Source organism: Carettochelys insculpta, chromosome 2 (genome assembly GCF_033958435.1).
Source record: "Carettochelys insculpta isolate YL-2023 chromosome 2, ASM3395843v1, whole genome shotgun sequence".
Classification (NCBI taxonomy): domain Eukaryota; kingdom Metazoa; phylum Chordata; order Testudines; family Carettochelyidae; genus Carettochelys; species Carettochelys insculpta.
Window position 1 is genome coordinate 69432002 of NC_134138.1, and position 21078 is coordinate 69453079.

The 21078-nt window shown below is 43.8% G+C and overlaps 1 long non-coding RNA gene across 1 annotated transcript in view; it reads right to left on the bottom strand.

Moving 5' to 3' along the window:
* Nucleotides 1-4541: 4541 nt before the first annotated feature.
* The window catches only part of LOC142009306 (uncharacterized), a 67522-nt gene continuing 50985 nt past the window's right edge, over nucleotides 4542-21078 (bottom strand). Inside the window, exon 4 of the long non-coding RNA XR_012644421.1 lies at nucleotides 4542-5289. This is a non-coding gene — a long non-coding RNA (uncharacterized LOC142009306). The remainder of the gene's footprint in view (nucleotides 5290-21078) is intronic.

The following is a 21078-nucleotide window of genomic DNA, read 5'->3' on the forward strand; positions in this document are numbered from 1 at the left end:
GGTACCAGTAGTAGGCGAGGGTCAAAATAGAGCGTCACTAATCGGTACTTAATTAACTCCTTCGGCCTGTATCATCTTGTTACTCCAAAACATTGTCCCTTTATCTCCCACCCCTTCCCACCCACCTGCATGGGAAAGGGAGTAGCACCTCTGGAAGCTGCTTTCCTCCACATCTAGCATGGGGAGATGGGGGTTGCCGTCTCCTTGCACCTCATTATGCCCCCTACAACAGTTGCGCAGCCAGGCTCAGAGAGAGAGAGTGGCAAAAAGAGACAGCAAGAGGCAAAGCGTCAGTGAGCAGATGTAGCAGCCAAGAGCTACATGGACAGCATTGAAAAGAGCTAGACAGGCCTGGAGAAAATCTGCTTCACTGAAAGCAGTGAGGAAAGTACCGGTCTCAGGCAGCAATAGCACAGCAGACTCCACATTTGTGATAATTGCACAGCTGCAATCACAGCAGCATGGAGTCCATCCCAGCAGGGAGACGCTCAGAACCTCTCCTTCTCTGCCAAGGAGGTGCTGCAGAACATGGCTGCTTGCAGGAGAGAAGGAGTAGCCAGCAAGAAACTGTAGCTGAACTCCCAGAAGACCTCAGGTATTTTTCTATGATTGCCTAGAGATTAGTATGTTCTTAAGCAGCGTACATGCTCTTTAAAGGTCAGTGCACATTCTCCTTAAAATTTCAATGCACACGCATGCTCAGCTGCATGCTTTTTATTTTGCCCAGGCTCTGTCTCGGAAAGACAGGTGGACATGATTCTAGCTTCTTGGAGCATCAATTACCATAAGGATGCTTTATTTTAAGTCTCAGATGACACAGTCTTCCTTTAAAATCTCCCCATTGATCAGAAGCCCTTCCAGTCAGCCCAGATAAAATAATAATGAGGTAGCCAGCTCCTCTACCCGCCGCCCCACCCCAGTGCCTCTCCTTGCTTTTCCTGGTTTACTCTGTAAACCACATTACTTTAACCACTTTTTACATGGCTAACACCTTGAGTAGGGCCGATGCGGAGAAAGGAGGAGGGCAAGGAACCATTCACCTGACAACTTAATAGCTTCACTGGGTCAGGCTAAAAGCAAACTGTGGTTTGAAGTGTAAGCAGCAATGCCCTCAGTGCCAGGGAAGTTATTACATACACATGCTCAATACACAGTCCAAAACAAAGCCATCTTCACTTTCTTCTTTAATCTCTCTCTCTGAAAGACAAGGCTCTGAAATAAAGGAAAAATAAAATACATTCCAATATTGACGATTAAAATGTCTGATTCAGTTTGGTATCAGGCATGTCTCTGACAGGATTGTTTGTAAGTCTAAAAATCATATTATCAACAAAACAAGATATTTTGCATACAGAGGAAGGAAACAGGTTGATAAAATACAGACTCAAATCTTCACCACTGCTTGAACTAAGTAGAAATCAAACTTATCTTTAAGATTTGAAGAGTTCACTAGCAGCATCCTCTTTTTAAAGAAAACTGCTTGCTATGTGTGTGTCTTCATGGCTTATGGAAGTTGCCAGAGCGGTGGCGTGAGAAACTGAAATCTTCTATTTATCCATACAGAGGGTTCAAATATCCCCAGATGGTCCTACTATTGTGCCTAAGAGCGAGAGTAGATCAGCCTCTGCTCTCTTCAGAGGTCTCAGTTACTGCCAGTGTTTATGTGTGTATACCTGTTCACTGGAGATTGGGCTGAGATCACCAAATCCATGTTGTGCAGGCAGAGCCAGATTGGCAGGTGCAAACAAGTAGAGGCAATATCTCTCAAACAGCATCATGCCCAGCAAATTTTGGTGCACATCTCTGCCATCTGTGTAACTTGCATTCCAAGACAAAAGAATGAGCCAGTGGTCATTATTTTCCATTTCTATTGTGGTCATAATGATAGGTCTCAGCTGGGCTGGGGATCCCCTGCGCTTGGTGCTGTACATGGATATTGAAAATGACTGTCACTGCCCTGTAGAGCTTCTACACAATACAAGACATGAAAGGTGGATGAGGTTATAGGAGATGGGGTAACAAAATTGAGGGGATGGCTGCAATTCTTAGCCAGGGGCAGGAAGCTAAGAGGGATAAAGTCTCAGTTGGTGAAATACTGGAGCTCAGCAATACCTGGAGAAGGGAAATTCCACTGAAAGCAGAAAAATTGCTCCTTCCTTTGTTTTTCTTTGAAAAAAATACCTTCCCTCTGTCATCTTTATTTTTAAAATTCATTTTTACCTTTCCTCAGCTTTTCATATAAAATATTCAGGCACATACTTTCCTCTTTCCTTCTTCTCCCACTTTTTCTTTGTCTGAGTTTGGATTTTAGCATCTTATTCATCCCCCGCCCCTTCTTTTTTTCCTGTTACCTTTACTTCCCAGTCAACTTCCCCCTTTTGTAAGGCTATGTCTATATGACAACCCTATTTCAAAATAAGATATTTCAAAATGGGAATTTTGAAAATTCTTCTTTTGAAATAACACAATCAAACACAAAATGCATTTCAAAAGAGCACTTAGCTACTTTGAAATTACATTTCTGGCCTATAGCACTATTTTGAAATAGTATCATTGGAGCCTGTTATTCCTCTAGGAATGAGGTTTACTGCAATCGAAATAACGCACCTGTTATTTTGAATTTAGTTCAAAATAGCATGTGCATCCTTTAGACAATGCCAAAGTTATTTAGAAATAATTTGGCCATGTAGACATAGCACTCGACCACTGACAAGTGATCTTAGCTACACCAATTTCATAGCTAAAATCTACTTATCAGTGGTCGACTTCAGTGGCTGTCTATACAGAAGAAGGTCAACGGGAGCATTTCTCCTGTCAGCTTTCCTTAATCCTCACCACTCATGAGGCATTCTGGGGTCGACTTTGACCCTGGGAAATGCCATTTCATGCATGTGCAAAACAAAACCCTGGAAGATCAACCCTGCGTGGATCGATCTTCCAAGGCAGTATAGACTTAGGCTAAGCGTCCCTATCTTTCCCTCAGCCCCACCACCTCTCTATAGCCATGTTCACCGTGAATAAAGTTCTTACACCAGTCACTCCCAAACACAGGTCCCATGGCTTAGAATCCAAAAAAGTCCTCTAATATTCCTGAATCATCCCCTGCTAATTTCCTCCTCTTTCCTATCCTCAACTCTGCCCTGGTCTCTTCCATAAGCATGTTTTAAACTTCATTATTTTAGACAGGTCCAGAAATGGAAGCACTAAAATATCACGAGAATTCTTACAAAATAGGCTAATCTTTGAGGTACATAGATTAGTTTCTGACCAGAAGAGGCTGAGATAGCTTTTACAGAGACAGAATTTAAATATGCACATGCTCATTTCTTTAAAGTGCTACTGGACTGCTTTTTTGTTTTGATAATATATAGACTAGCACGGCTATCTCTCTCTTACTATGCTCATTTCTTACATACTTAAACTGATTCTTGCAAACGTCTTTAGCACACATTTACCACCCCCTCCTCAACCTCAGCTACATTTTATGATGTAAAAATTACCACTCATCGGAAAAAAAAAGTGAGGGCTGCAACATTTAAAATCCCAGCTCCTAGGCTGAAGAGCAAACCACAAGAGTACCACATTCAGGGAACTGCAGATGCAAGAGACGTAAGCACACAGGTAAATTGTGCCATTCCATATGCACACCACTCTCTTTGCCAGTTCAGCTGGCAGGGGAATGGCATGGGCAGAACCCTGCTGTCCAAGCATTTCAGAAGATATGAATCTTGTCAGTTTCAATTGTACCCCCGGCAGGTATTAACAAAAGGAGCCAGCAAACTGCAGTATGCCAGGTTTTAGTGTATTGGCTGGAGCGCGCATATACCATTGCCCTCTACTGCATAGACTAAATCAAACCCTAGGCACACATGGGTCTTCCAAATATTTTTGGCAGATGCTGCAGTGAGCATAATCATTCAACTGTACTAGCACACGTTGCACCAGCTGAGGGTCCAACCCAAGTGTCACAGACAGCAGGTCTAACAGGTGAACCAAAATGGAGGTTCTTTGGATGTGCTCATAGGCGCCAGGAGGAGCTGACTTCACCTATCATTCTGTTCTTGCATACATCCCGTTTCCTTCCTCTTCCCTCAAAAAAGCTGACTCCACCCTTGTTGATTACAGTATTTGCCAAGAAGTGGCCAAAAATTAGGACAGACTTAAGCAACATAAGGCATGGGACTTCCTGAGTGCAGTCACACTCAGTCTGAGACTTGTGTTCTGCAATATGAGGCTTCCTCACTGAATGAACTAGTAGACACTCTTTTTGTTAGCTCAAAGGGAAATCAATTTTATAGGTTATGTATAGTATGTTTTCCTTAGTTTGTCTTCTTCTACTTTCTGGTCTTTTTGCACAATCTTCTTACTCTCTGTGAGCTTTTCATCTGCTCCATTTGTGACAGGGTTGGGCCTCAGAGTTGCTCCAGCAGGGGGGAAAGCAGCCCTAAAAGGCAGAAAAGGGCCAACTCTCTTGTTAATGGGAGGCAGATTCCTGCAGGGCAAGCAGGAGCAACTGGCAGGGAACAGTCTCAGGTAGATGAGGACCAGCTGGCTCTACTCAGAGGCCTGTTGAAGGCCTGTGGCTGACCTTTTCAAAGTTGCCCCAGTTATAGGGTAGCAAGGGAGAAGAGAGAGGTAGAGGGTGAGATGAGAGAGACAGAGAGTGTCACCAACAGGAACAGTACTAGCGTCTGTGAGTAGGGGGATAGCTGGGGGCGGGAGCTCAGAGGGAATAGCCAGGCTTCTGTCCCAGGAAATAACTACTAACCTGACTCCTGATGAAGGGGGAGGGCTGCCAGCCCTAAAGACTAGTGAGGCAAAGAAGGGCCCTTGCCACACCTTCTTCATCCCCACATTTGTTCTCCAAATTTCTTCTGATTAGGTTAAAAACCCAATAGCTAGAGTGGTCAAAATAAAGAAATTATATATTTGCAGAAAAAAATTGTCAAAATTTACCACAAACATAATTCACAGCTCACTATTTGCCCTGGTGCATCAATAACATTTGAGTCCAAACTGCCACTACACACCTGTGACACACAGTCTGTCGACAAAATCTGGCGCTTCTGCTGACAGTGTTCTGCCTCGCCAGCATGAGGAAGAACACTTTTGTAGACAGTTTCTGTCAACAAAATAACCACGTAGATGCTCTGGAGACCCCTTTGGTTGACAGAGAGGTCCTCCATAGTTCAGGCCACTTGGATCCAGGAGGTGCCCTCTCCACTGCAATCACAGATCTATGCTCTCTGCCTCTGGCCACTTCTAAAGGCACAGGGAGCCCTGGAAACCCTGTGGCAGAAAACTGAGAGTGTGGAAGCAGCAAGGGACACCACGTTCGCAGCTCCACCCCTCATAGCCACTCCCTGAACACCAAAGAATGTCAGCAGCTGCCTGAGACCCCTCTGGCCCCTCAGAGGGGTCCCAGGCCCACCCTGGAGGTTCAAGAAATGGGCTCCCTCATGGTCTGTCCTGGAACTCCAGGATCTGCTGTCTCTCTGGGGCTAGGAGGACATCCTCCCTGACCCCACAGCCAAGCACTGCAATGCCTAGGGTATGCTCACCTCACCATAGCCCTGGCAGAGTGTGGCCACCCTGACTGCAACCTGGAGCAGGTGTGGGCCAAAGCAGAGGAGCTCTGCCAGGGTTGCATGCAGGCCCAGGGCACGTGGTGGAGGTGGAGGATAGGGATGGCCACCAGCCCCTATTATAATGAACTCAACCAGCTCCTGGAGGGTGAGGACGGCGACTCCAGCTGGGGGACCATGGATACAGTGGAGGAGCCCCCCCCACAACCCCAACACAGTCAAAGCCAGAGGTGCCAGGAACGCCCCCAGAGCCCCAGCTGGAGCCACTCTCAGAACCCTGAACATCACCCTGGACTCAGGGACCTCCAGCAAGGCAACTTCTAGATCGGTCTCTGGGGACTGTCTGGTGAGTACCCCATGGGACGTACTCCCCAGGGTATGCCACAAGGCTTGCCATGCTGCTGATCACCCAAAACCAATTGGAGAAGCCAAGGGCATCAAAGGCAGCCATGATGGCATCCAGATCAGTGATGTGTACAAGCCTCCAGAGCAGGAGCGGGTTGATGCCTGTCACTACCTGCAAGGGGAGGAAAGCAGGCATGCACATGAGAGACCAGGGGAGAAAGTGCCCCTGGGCCTTGACAGGCTCACCTGCCACCTCTTATCCTCTCTTCCCACCCCGCCCCCCAAGCTCTCCAGGTACCTACTCTGGGAGGCTGCCTCCCCCAGAGGCAGGGCTGTGTGAGGGTTGGGTGGCATGGTTTCCTGGGGACGGGGCTTCTCCCCAACCCCTCCCGCCTTTGCACTCTTAGAGATCCCATCTAAGAGTGGTTGGCCATGAAAAACCCCTACCTCCACCTCCCGAGGCTCCTCCTTGGGCAGAACCCCCCTCACCTTTCCCATCCCCCTTCCTTGCAGGGTCTGCAGCCCAGGAGTGCCTTGCCTGCATGACTACAGCCCCAACAGCGAATCTCCTGACACTGAATTGGTTGCCTACCAAATTGGTTTCCCACTGAGTGGCAGCGGTTATGGGTAGCCAGCTTTCACAGAGTGATAGCAACCCACTTCTCAAAGGGGAGGGTGGGCCGTATGATAGTGTCCTGTCATCAGAGGTTGCGGAGAGCCAGGTGCAGAGTTCCATGAAGGCTCCTTGAACATCCAGAAATTCTGGAGCCACTGCTGGTCATCACATTGCCCCATAACCATCCAGTCTCACCAGTCGGAGCTGGTGGGATACCTCCAGATCTGCCTGAGCACCCAACTGGGGCACCATGGGCACGTTCCATGGGCCAGCGGGCAGGCTCCTTCCCCCTAATGTGTGAGGACTGGGTGGCACAATCATGCTAACTGAGTGAACGAGGGCTTATGGGCACACTGCCAAGTTGCAGCTCCTCCCAAAAAAGAAGCAGAGATGTACGAGAGAGACTGGGGGAAAGAGCACCCCTGGGCCTGGTGCGATCCCCTGCCCCCTTCTGTCCTCTCCCTGACCCCTAGCTCCCCGGGCACCCACCCTAGGAAGCTGCCTCCCACAGCAGCAGGGCTGTGGGAAGGTGGAGCAGCAGAGTCCTTCAGGGATGGGACTTCCCTCCTGAGGTGCTGCAAAACCAAAGTGAGACCTGCTTTTGAGATGCGCTGCCTGCTCAGCTCACCATGCCATCCAAACAGGAAATGAAATTCACACTTTCCTGGGCTGTTTCCTGCACACTGGGAAAGTAGTGGAGCTGAAAGTGGTGGCCAGAGTGGTCACATTGGGGCACTGTGGGATACCTCCAGGAGGCCAAAAATGTCAAGTTTCACCATGTCTGCACTATCCTAAGGTCAACTATGCAAGGTTGAATTTGGCATTACTCCTCATGAAAAGCAGGAGTGCAAAAGTCAACCTTCGGAGCCCGTAACGTGAATGGAATGGCCCCTGTAGTCAGGACTGATTATTTAGTACTTTGACATAAATCACCTAAATTCAGCCTAATCTCCTAGTGTAGACCAAGCCTCAGGAAGCAATTTTGAGAGGAAGACAGGATTGTTTATGTTTCTCCTGTCTTTCTGTATACCTCATTAACACCAGCAGCAGGAGGTGAGCTGTGTGCATGCCTTCTGCCAGCAATAAACAGATGTGCTTCTTTTATGTAGTGAACTTAGACAGGCTGATATTTTTTCTGGGGATTGTGCCGGTTTGCACCAGCCCAACATGAAGCAGACTGAGGTTATACAACAAAACAAACATACATTTGGATTTTTCATCTAATTGCACTTGTCTCATCAGAAGTTTTATAGGTCCCCCCCGCCCCAAACTCTGGATGTTAAATTCTTCCCAATAGGGACTTGCATGCTCAGAATTTGGGCACAAGCTTCTATAAAAGAAACTGTGGAAACCATTCACTAATCCAAAATATTTCAAAACTCAGATAAACTGGAGTTTTTAAAACCACCTTCTGTCCACCCAGATATCTCAGCTTTACCTAAAAGATGGAGAAAATAGTTTTGCAGCACACTCTAACAGACTATTTCAGTCCAAGGCAGGGAAGGAGGTTAGATACTCATTTTTTTAAAAGAAACAAACTCCCACTTCAAAAAGCATTCAATCTAAAGAAGTTTAATAATTTTCTTATTAATTAAGTAGGAGCAATTAAATGAGAACCATATAAATGATTATCAATTACTCTACCTTTTCAGAACAGAAGAAAAGCTCAGCTTTGCTTCAGTGAGGCCTAGATTTGTCTCTTGCTCCTATATAGAAGTACAATATCTTTTTAGAGCACTTAGCTTTCCAAAGTTAAAATTACAGGAAAATTAGGAAATGAAGGGAGCTTTTAGTTTTAAAAATGTTTACCAGGAAAAGCCTTTATCAGGGATTAGGAGAACTAAGGACCAAATAAAAAAAATTAGAAGTGGACACACACACCTGTCCATGTGAACATTCCAAACCAAGGAATTTTTTTACCTAGATTCTGGAAGACAACGCCAGTAATAAGCCTCTCTAGTTCTCTCGCTTGATGTTGCTCAACATTCTCACAAGGGGTCAAAGACCATCCTGTGCATGTAAGACAGGGGTAGGGAACCCACACAGTCTCCCTTTCCATGAAAAACGAGAAGTCCTGTGGCACATCGTAGACTACAGACTAACTCGGCTACCTCTCTGATCCCTTTCCGTGGCCACAGATCTTTAAATTCAGGCCATTCAAATGTGTAGCCTGCTGTTGCTTGATCAAGGAGAAGAATGTTGATATTTAAGGGAAAGATCCGGCTGTCTTAATTGATCCAAAGCTGAAATAGCAATGAAAGCACAAACAGGAGTAGTTCTTCCACCATTGCTGGATGCAGGCTACAGTCTCCAATTGCAGGGATCAGGCAGACCCAAAATATTTCCACCGGCTACGTTAGTAACAACACTCCTGCTCAAGTGTTGCAAGATGGCCAGACTAGTTCTTCCACAATACACCACCAACCAAGGCCCAGAGCAACCAGAGAACCAGAGCTACTAAAGGAGATTCAACCCCTGAAGCCACAGTGTCCGACTTATGTCTGCATAGCACAATACGGATGCACTGATATCAGTATGAAGCTTGTGCTGCAAGCATGAGCTTGGTAGGAACAGGTCTGCAGATGCAGGTTCCAAGGAGTGGATCTAGCATGCAATGTAGTCACACCTCTTGAAGACAATGAGATTTGGATTGGGTCCATGACACATATATTGAAAGACTATTGATAACCTCCCACTTACTTCCAAAACAAACTCAGCAGAACCACTCATAACTCAATAGAAAACATGATAAGAGTTCACTACAGCCTGGTGGCTCATACCTGAAATGTAGCTTTTGTACAAACACACTTGGTTAGATTGCAAAATCCTCAAAGCAGCCTCTGCATCTTCATTTATAGTACTGCCAGTTGCAAAAATTCAAAATCATGAGCCTGGCCCCAAAAATACATGATTTTTAAAGGGTTCATGGTTTGGAGGTTTTCATTTTTTTAACTCTTGCTGCCCACCCCAGTGTGTGCACACGTGTGTGTGGAGAGAGAGAGAGAGAGAGAATTTAGAAAGCATATTCTAGCACATCCAGTGCATTGGACTAACATAGATAAAGTCCCTTCCCATCTTGCAAGCTCCAGAGAAAAGAAAAAGCCCAAAGCTCTTCCTGGTCAGGTTTCTGAAACATGAACAATATGTGGGAGCCAGACAAGGAACCTGACTGACCTTCCAGGACAGGCACCTTCAGGCCCCAGACACCCTGCATAAAGCTGAGACCTGTCAGATATCTGAACCAACCCCAGCCAGCTCCAGGAAAGGGACTTGCTTCCCAACACACGACACACAGTTCCTCAGTTGCTCTCGGAGAAAAGGAGAGAGGCTGTACAAAGAACTCAGTTGTTCCCAAGCTAAGATATACTCTTGGGAACCACTAATGCCCCAGTACTACATAAATAACATATACATAATAAGCTAAGGTTCGTTTTGAGTTCATGTGTGACAGAGACAACATTTAAAAATGAACGGTAAATATCAGAGATCACAAAAATAATGTATTGGGGTAAAATCTGTGTGATGGTCTTGCAAGTTTCAAGTTGGATAGTTGTATTTGAAATAGTTATGTTTCTCTGCATGTTTGCCTGTCTTGTCTCAGATGTTTTATTAGAAGAAAACAGTGACACAAAAAATCCTTAGCAGCACAAATGAGATAGTGCATGTTGATTGTTTCAAGTGGATTTAGTATAGCTGAAATGTTTACAGGGTCACAGAAAATGTACACCAGCCATATAAATATTATACACCTATAGTCAGAATATTCAGTTTAAATGTCCAAAGTTAAATTATTTCTGGAATGGTAACACTCTGAGAAATTGTGGCTCAAAGGGTAGCGTTATTCCTCCCTTCCCAAAAGCTATTAATAATGAAAAGTAAGAATAGGAAATCACAGTTCTATCCATATTTAACTATAGTTATTATATGTGGATGGGATTTTTCAACAGTGCTCAACCTTGACCTAACTCTGCATCCATTGATATCAATGGGAAAATCCCCATTTGCTTCAGGAGGAGTACAATTAGACCAATATTGAGTGCGGCTAAAAATCTCTATCTGTATTACTCTTCAACACACATGCACACAGAGAGAACCACCATTCCGTGGACTGAAAATAGAGGTGGGAGTCAAAAGATGAGGGTAGATTTCTCCAACTCTGCCATGACTCAGTCTGTTTCCTATGCCTTGCTTCTCCGTGCTCCAGTTTTCCCAAAGTGAAACAAGGACTGTCTTATAGAGCTGGTCAAACTTTTTCAAACACAAAGGTATACGGGAAGAGAGAGGGGTTAAATGGCCTTTTTTCAAACATGGAAAATTTCATCAAAATTATTGACTCTTCCAAAATGTTTTGACTATTGAAAAAAATTGAAACATTTTTAATCAATATTATTACTGAATTTTTTGTTTTCTAAAAACCTGTATTTTGGGTAAGTAAAATATGCTAACAACCGTACATCTGATGTTGCACCTGATGAAGCTGGTCTTTGCCCACAAAAGCTTATGCTCCAAAATATCTGTTAGTCTATAAGGTGCCACAGGACTTCTTGTTCTCAAAGCTACCGACTACACTGCTACCTCTCTGACACTTGTCAACCATACATCTGTAACCATTGTGATTACAATTTTACAGATGTGCCAATTTCAAACCCTGAACTTTGAAATTTTGGTGATGGTTTGGTTATGGCCTATTGTTTTTATCTAGACACATGTCCATTTTGTCTTAGGTTGGGCTCACCCTCAAACTTATTAGCTACGTCTGTGAGAGGCTTTTCCTGGCAAAACTGGGCTTTTGACAGGAAAAAACAGGGAGCATCTACCCACAAAATCTGTTTTATCAACAGCGTGTCAACAAAACCTGGCACATGGGCCAGCAATGTTGTACCTCTCCCCATTCAGATATAACGCCTCTTGACAGTGTTCTGTCAACCAAACAGCCATGTAGATGCTCTGGGGCCCTTTTGTCAACAGACAGGGCTTCCAGTTCACACAGCAGCCCTGTTTGCAGAGCTTCCGGTCAGCCATTCTGTTGAGAGAGGCTGGGCGGTCTGGCTGCTCTCTGTTGACAGAGTGGATTTGCTCTTTCAATCCGCTTTTATGTGAAGACGCAAACTGTCAACAGAAGTTTTGCCAGGAAATCACTTCCAGCAGTGACTTCTGTTGACAGAGGCTTCTCGCATGGACCTAGCCATTCTGAATACGTAGCTGGGAGCTTAGGCCTCCAGAGGCAAAGAATTAGTGCATTAGCACAGTGCACCCACATCCCGTATAATGACACCTGAACGTAAAAGGAGAAAGGAATTTATTACATGTTTACATCGCAATTTATGGTAGATGAATGATTTAAGTATGGTAAATATTGTCAGACTAGGGCACTGTGGAGACTAAAGAGACACCATCCCCCGAACCCATTTTGCTTTTCCTCTAAATGTGGAGTTTTGTTCATTGGAACACAATTTGGTGCCTGGGTCTCTCTGTGACCAGGACACATGCAGATGGGAAAATAAATCAAAGTAGCGCTGGATTTCACATCTCTGCCCCAGCTGTTTAATACTCTTCCAATAAGAAGCAATGCCAACATATTCCATCGGTCAAGTGATATCTCTCCACTGCAGCTTCCCTCACCTTCTGAGCCAAAACAGCCCCTAACTCTGAAAATAATTCCCAAGTTCCCACACTCAACTTTAAAGCAAACATGTTGCAGTCAATTCATTTTAATTATTTTGATGCTATTAACTCTAAACAAGCTTCCTCGCTCCTCCATTTTTTTGAACAATATGAGATTGTGGGTTTGGACCTCTTGTTTTTCTTTGAGGGAGTGACTACCTTCTACATTGCCCCTGGTCTTCAAATGTCTTTTCAAAATGGCAGCTAAGGCCCAGATCCTCAAAGTTATTTAGCCATCTACGCCTATGGATTTCTAATATCTGGGCTAAACTGTTCTTTCTTCTACGCTTTCTGAGGCCTGGTAACAGCTCTGTATATCAGCTGGGTACCTCTATCCTCTCTCCACTAGCATCACAACATGTACAGCCTTCTATAAAGTGAATTTCTTTGCATTTCAATCTGCACAAAGAGCTCCTAATTAAAGTCAGAAGGTCAAACCATTTTTACTGCCTTCCTGGTAACTTACTATTTGGTCCACAGCTGTGTTCTATCAGCTGAAAAGATCATGAGTTTCCAAGTTTGGCAAGTTTTTCTAAGTCAGGGGGATTCAGTTATCAAAGATAAGTCACTCGGGAACTCAGTGTATCTCAAAGCAATTACGAAATCATGAGCTACGTTGTGGCAGTGAAGTGATTATACAGGCAAATGGAGCGCTCGTTACAAGCTGGAGTATAAATCAGCCACAGACTAGTACATTAGATGCTGTTAGCCAGAGCACTGAGATTGCTTTGGGATCTTTCCGGAAGCGCTACCCAAGGCAGCCACCAGAGATGGCTGTTGACTTCAGCAGAGTGACGTCAAGATTTGGTTCAACATATTTGCTAAAATCAGAGTCTAATTTTAATACCCGCCTTTACATACACAGCTCTGCTTCTTTAGCATCCTAACATTTATTAATAGCAGCGGCAATGCCTACTCTAGTGCATTTCACTTTTCTTCTTCTGAAGTGGATGCACTAAGTGGGAACAATTAATTTTCCAATGCCTGTTTCTCCTACAATGTAATATGTCATAATGTACGTGGGCACTGTAGGACAGCCTACTCTCCCCTGTGCATAGTTTTTATTAATTCTCATTTGTTTTCCTTCAGAAATCTCCAACAAGTGTCCATGGTTCTCAGCCTGCTATTTTTATGATTCCTGTGGACAGGGAATGCACCAGTATTGGGTAGAGTGGGAGGGAACAGATATACTGAACTAGATTTTTCCACAGCTGTTCTAGTTTCCTCGTAGTTTAAAAAAGTCAGAAGAAAAAAATAAGCCAACTTAACAAAAATTCACAGCAAACAATAAAATAAAATAAAAATTTGGCAAGGAGTCTTCCTGGCAGACAAAGGATTTAAGACTAAATTTTCAAAACAAAAAAATGGTGGTAGGGAAACCACAAATAAAATACCAGCTCACACATCTGATGTGTGATTGCATCATTTAGCTTGTCATGTTAGGCTACAAGAAGAGAACATTCTGAGCCTCATCAGAATCAGATCAAGACTGAAAAATTAATCCATCAACTGACTAAAAATAATCTAAAATATTCTTGGGGTCTGTCAGATTATTAAACCTGCTAAATGATTTCCTGAGAAAAATTATTCTTGAGAACATCTCTTACACACAGTTATTTTCCTTTTAATCCTGTTGGAGTGAAGCGGATTTTTCTCCTGAATTCTTTTCATCTCTGTTTGGCTAGGAAAGACTAAATGGTGCAGTTCTCCGAACCAGTCAGTGCTGCCCCTTTGTTTGTCATAGGCATGGTCCCAGGAAGTCTGTTACAAGCCGGATCTAACTTCTGCAGCAAGTTCCCTAGATTCTGCACCAGTCCAATGTGGGATAATGCAAATACTGCAGCAGCTGCATTCGAATAAAAAAGTGGAAGTTCTTAATATAACTATTATTCAATTTTCATTGTAGTCAGTATTGTAGATCCTGTATTATTTATTTTTATATTATGTTTTATCAGTCCAATCCCTACAGAGCTATGGCAGTCTACTTGTGACTGAGATATGCATATTTGCAATATAGTTCCACTAAAATGATCTGCAGTAAAATAATTATCAATTTTGACTTTTAAATTGTTGTCTATAGGTTCCAGAGTCAATGAATGTACCAGTTTATGCCTTTCAGAGCTATTGTTTCCTGCTATCTTTCAGAACTTTTGTTACACTTTATCTACACTAAGAATATTTGCACCAGTATAACTACAGCAACTTCAGTTACATCTGTATCAACCCATAATTTAGACAAGCTGTACCCATTCTAAAACCATTTTTGATAGTGAAGTCTGTTTGTATTATGGGTTTGTGCCAAAAATAATGTAATGATATGGATGCAACACTTTTGCACTTGGAAGGACAACATGGCATCAGTTTACACTTGTATATTTTCAAGGTTTGCACTGGAACCATAAGAAGCTAAAAGCAAGTTTGAAGGAAAAAGCAAACATAGGAAGCTCACGTTCTAGAACATAATGCTGTAATAAAAGATGGATTCTGTAGCACAGTCCAAGACCACTGAACACACTGGATCCTATGCAAAGCGTTCTCTGTTTAAAAGCCACAAGGGTATTCTGACAAGAGAGACTGAAGGCCTGTCTACACTAGTGCTGGAGGTGTGATTTCCAGAACATGTAGACATATCTGTGCTAGCTCAAGTGGACTCACATGCCAGATCATCACCTTGTTGTGGACTTGCATGTGCCAGTGAACCCAAGAGCGATGCCACAGGGAGCCCCATACTACTAGTAGGGCTGCCCATGGAAGTCAAGGGGGAGGGCCCAGATGAAAAACAATCCTAAAATTCCTCAGTGGCAGAACAGGCGGAGGATAGTAAGGGTAATGCTACAACAGTTGTGAAGGTGGTTGAAGGCTGCAGCAGACAGAAGACTCACAATCATTGTGGGTCCCATGCCATTAGACCTAGGCCTTCTATCCATCAAGAATCATTCGGGGGTTGCAGTGCAACAGTCCCCCCACATTAAAATAAGTCATGCACAGGCATCTTCCTCTGTGTACTACCCTCCTAAACTCAAGCCATACGGCGACTGACAAATGGTGACAGGAGCAGGATTGTGAAATCTGGAAGCTTTTAGTCTTGGACCAACAGGTAGGTAGTGCACTTATTACCAACCATTCTTTTTCAAGGACTGAGGTGGTAGAATGGTCTGGTTGATGCATCCATGACCAAGCAGCCCTACTTAGGATCAACTCTGCTCACCTCACATTGGGAGAAAGCTAGAAAAGGTGCCCTAAACATAGCCTACCTCAACCCCCCTGACTGGATAACTGCATCCAGTGGGTTCACCGTGTGCAGTCAAAATCAAATGGTAAACTTTGGAAAGTTGAATATTTGGACTGTAATGGACAACCCAGAGAGTGCGCAACCCAAAAGATGCACAGCAATTATTGCCCATGATCTGCAATGATTCAACACTGATATAGTTGTCCTGGCAGAAATGTGTGGATCAGAAGAAAGACAGCTAAGAGAAGAAGGCAGAGGGCACACATTTTTCTGGAAAGGAACCCCAAAGGAAGAAAAATGAATTCATGAAGTAGCATTTGCTGTCAAAATGAACTGACAAAAATCCTATCTGAGGCCCCTGTCACCTTCCATACTCATCTCATGACTGTCCACTTGAAGCTTGCCAAAAACCAATGGGCAACTGTTCTGAGTGCTTATACACCAACTCTAGATGCCAAAGATGACGTGTAGGAGAAGTTCTACACACAACTGGACAGTTTTGAAAGACATCCCCAAAAAAGACAAGATTATTCTCTTGGGGGATTTCAATGCCAGGGTTGGAAGAGACATGGACCTCTGGCTGACAACCATGGGGAAAGAAGGAGTTGGAAGCAGCAACTCCATGGAATGCTCCTCCTTACAAAATGTGTGGAACATGAGCTTGTCATCATGAACACACTCTTCCGCCAGAAAAACAAATTTAAGACATCACAGCAACATCCTCAGTTGAAGCACTGGCATGTCAGACTGTATCATTGTCCACACTTGGCATTGGTGTGGTGTCCTCACACGTGAAATGACTAGCACCGATGATGGCTGGAGAGATCATTGCCTATTTGATCCACAATGGCAATTAGGATTGTTGCCAAACAGAAAAGACAGAGGAAACGAAAGATCAATGTACAAGGCTTGAAGGACCCCATGAGGTGAAGTGACTTCCAGATAAGGCTTCAAAGGATGCTGCTGAGGGCACACCATGAAGATGTGAAAAAACACTTGTGTCAAATGAAAAATGCCATCATTGGAGCTTCAGAGAAACCATTGGTTACCAGTCCAGGAAGCCTCAGGACTGGTTTGATGAGAACAATGTGAAAAGTCAATGCCTGATAGAGGCAAAAAGAAAAGACCTTAGGGCCTGGCAAAGCAACATCAACTGCACAATGACGAGAGATGCCCATGCCAAGGCCAAGGAAGAAGTCCAATATAAAACAAGGACTCTGAAAACACAATAGTGGACTGAGAAGGCATGAGAACTTCCACACCTCACAGATATCAATGATATGAGAGAGTTTTTCAATGCCACCTAAGCTGTCTATGGACTGAGAAGCCATGGAATCAATCCCCTGAGATCAAAGGATAGTACCCAACTCTTGAAAGACAATGAAGCCATTGCTTCTCAGTGGAAGGAGCACTAAAATGAGCTCTTGAACTGCCCCTCCACATGGTCCTAGAATCCCTTGACCAAATCCCTCAACAACTGCCCAGGGACAATCTTGCAACACTTCCTACCCTGAAGGAGGTCCAAGCTGCCATCAAAGTGATGAAATGCAACAAGGCAACTGGACTAGATGGAATCCCCACTGAAGTCTTCAAAGAAGGCAGGCCAGAGCTCCACAAACAACCCTAATTCTCAGGATCTGGAATAGGGATCAGATGCTGCAAGAGTTCAGAGATACACTGATCATCAGTTTTTTTTCAAGAAGAGAGACAAGTAAGACTCTGGAAACTATCATGGCATATCCCTCCTGGCAATGGCAGGGAAAATCGTTAGACTGAATCCTTGCAAACTGACTCCTGTGACTCTCAGAAGAAATTCTCCCAGAATCCCAGTGTGGCTTTTGACCATTCTGAAGAACAGCAGACATGCTCTTCACTGCCAAGAAACAGCAAGAAAAATACTGTGAACAAAACCAAACCTTATGCATTAGTTTTATTGACCTGACCAAAGCATTTCACTCAATTAATCCTTGTGCCCTGTGCTCCATATTCTCAAAGATCAGCAGAAGCATACAAGAATCTTGGCCTCACACAGAACATCAAAAAGACTGAAGTGCTCCATCAACCTTCATCAATGTGACATTCTCATTTACCTTATATGAAGTCAATAGAGAACTGCTGAAAAATGTGGAGCATTTCCCATACCTTTGGAAGTCATCATTCCGCTAAAGTCGACATTGATATGGAAATCCAACATTGCCTGAGCTGTGCAAGCTCTGCTTTCACTTGCCTGAAGCAAAGTGTCTTCGAGAACCAGGATATCTATCCCAAGACAAAGATCCTTATATACCGTGCAGTGGTTGTTCCAATGCTACTGTATGCATGTGAAACCTGGACAACATACAAGCATCATGTGAAGGCACTTGAACAACATCATCAACACTGCCCCGGAAAAATCCTAAATATCTCTTGGGAGGATAGGCGCACAAACAATAACATCTTGGAAGAGTCAAACATGACCAGAATTGAAGACATTATCACTCAACAACAACTTTGTTGGACTGGTCATGTGGTTTGGATATCTGATCAGCACCTCCAGAAAACAATCTGTTTTCTTAGTTGGAGGAAGGACAGAGAAGTGTTAGGACCAGCGGAAGCAATATAAGGACATGTTGAAGGCACACGTGAGAAAGTGCGGTATCAGTGTCGACACTTAGGAGAACCTTGCCCAGGACAATCCCCACCCAGTGGAGAGAGGTATCTGTGAGCGTGTGACACAAGTTGGGAGGTCCTGCCGCCATGCAGATGAGGGGATATGGAGAAGAAGAAAAGAGTGGCAAAAAACTACCTTGCACCCTCCTACATCTGCCAACACCTGCACCTTCTATGAAAAGACCTGTGGCTCCAGAATTGAGCTGGTCAGCCATCAACTGACTCACAAATAGTAGGGTGACTTGAAGACATCCCACTCATTATCGAGTGACAATCAAGAAGAAGGAAGACGAAGAGCTCCAGTGGAGCTAGTGCACTAAAACTGGCAGTGCAGCCATGGCTGCTCATGCAGTGGGAGGGATTAGTCACCCGGTGTGTATTTACACAGCAAAGTTATTTCAGAACAATGGCCTCTATTCCAAAATAACTTCGCGAGCATCTACTCAATGCAACTGCTATTTGAAATAATTTTAAAATAGTAGATGGCTTATTTAGAATTTGGTAAACCTCATTCTATGAGGAATAGGGGCAATGTAGACTGGGAATATGAGCTATTCTGAAATAAGCTATAGTGCGTCCAAGGGCTCTAATCCAAAATAGGCTCTATTGTGTCTGGATGTTTTATTTCAAAAAAGCTGAGCGCTATTTTGATACACATGTTATGTGTAGATGGGATATTTCAAAATAAACTATTCTGGAAAATCTCTTCTGGAATAGCATTTTTCTTAAATAACGCTGCTGTGTAGACATAGCCCCTGCGTATATAACGAGAGTTTCAGATGGGACTGAATTCCGAGCAGCTAGCCTATTGTGTTGCCTGTGAAGTTGTGGTTACCGCTATAGTCAGTGGACTGTCACTACCATGATCAGAGCTAGTATGGTATGGCTTAAAAATTATACTTCCAGCTCCCATGCAGATGCTCCCATCCCCCAAGATTACTGCCTATGCAGGAAATCAAGAGACTTTAATGCAGGTTATCTATGTATCCAACAATGCCTTGCCTACTCACCAGCCTAACATGGGAAGTATTTCATCTCTTTAGGGAAAGGACTTGCACGTTTTCTGTTTGTTTGTGCAAAACCTAACAGAATGGGGCCTCAATAAGCAACTGCAATATGAATGTTTAATAACATTAATTAATCATAGTTATCTGCCATGGGGTATGTCAAGACGCTGTGTTCCAAAGCCTGTCTGATATGAGCAATATCCTTTTTAAGACGCTGCTGAAGAGAATCTGCAATTTTAAAATCTTGCAATCACAAATTGTCCAAAGGTTGAATTCCAGTTCCCATGATCACTGAAGAATCCTGACTTACAGGGGCAAAAAGAACATAAGGACATTTTGCTAGTTCCAGGAGCCAGCCAAAACCAGAGGGCCTTGCCTCTCTGTCTCCTTTCTCTGAAGCACAGCGTAACACTAGTATGGATTTAAAAAAAAAACCCTTGGTTGTCTTGCTGTGCCCAATTAGTATTCCAACCATGAGTTGTCCCATCAGGGAAAAATGCTCTCTGCGTACACGTGTGCAGGATGGATCTAAGGACCTCTCCAAACACAGTGACCATCTGCTAGGCAAAACATTGGGGTCTGACAAGCCGGAGCCATTCAACCCTGTTGTTGGGCCACACTATTACATATTTGACAAGGGTAATGAGAGGCTGTCATTAACCTTACACGACAGTTGCTACAATGACGCACACTAAAGCAAGAACAAAGAGCAGAACTCAGTGAAAAGGCACCTACTTCTCATTTAACCCTGAATTTGTCAGACACCATTATTGCTAATGGAGTCAGTCAGTCCTGGGGTTAATTTCCATTTCAGCATTCTGCTTGTTCTCTTTTTGAAATGTATCCCTTATATGGGTAAGGAAGCCACTTTTAGGTGCTTTTGGGAAGGCAATGCATTATTTATCGTAACACACTGCGATGTAAGAACAGAAAGGGGCTCCTGGAGGAACAGACAGACATATTTCATGTACCTTTCGGATGGCCTGAAATAACATATCACAGCTTAGTTTCTAATTTTAAAGGTTATCATTGCCTAAGACTGACATTTCCTGCCAGAGCCCTATCAGGCTGAAAGTCACAATACTGTTTTTTGCTAGTGACCTCGCCATTGTTACCTGCCTTGATAATCACAGGGAATTCCCACTGAGAAATTTAATTGCTTGCCTGACTTTCAGTTAAAGTTTGTGCAATTTCAGGAGAAGAACTGTTTGAATATAAAATTCCTGTACCTCCATTTAACAGAAATGGATTGCAGTTTTGCTAGGACTACTGCTTTCATACCTGAACTGCTTGCTAAATCCAAACACAAAAACAAAATACTTACTTCCAAAGCTAACTGCTAGGCTGAGCGAAGAGGGAGCTGTGTGTATGAATGCAACTACTTGCTTCATGGTTTCAGTCTATTAGGGACACTTGAAAGAAGTGAAAGTGAAGATTATGTCTCACCGAAAGACGGATTTATAAATGGTGCAAATGGGTGTGAGCTCACATGCGTCACAAGGTTCAGGAACAGCGAGGGCCAATCAGAAAATAGCACATCAGGTGGTGCTTAGCTGCGGCTTGAGGAGGCTTGGAGCCATTTGGGGGAGGCGATGACATCACTGAGGAAAAGCTCTGTATAAATAGCGTACCAAAAAAGAAGCAATTTTTCCTACATGAAGAACTGAGGGCGGCAACACAACATTGCCATCACAGAAGCTTCACCCGGTGGATTGGAAGTGGGAGCCACTTTACTGAAGGATTTTAAAAAATACAGGGAGTACAAGGTAGAAATCAGAATTAAGATACATGCTGAATAGTGACAGGGAGATAGCCATGTTAATCTGCGTTCTCAAACCAAAAACACAGTCGTGTAGCACTTTAAAGACTAACAAAATATTTTGTTAATCTTTAAAGTGCTACATGACTGCTTTTTTGTTTTGGTAAGATACAGACTGTATGAGAAGAAATGGAAAAGAGTGAATCAAAGCAGGATTGTAT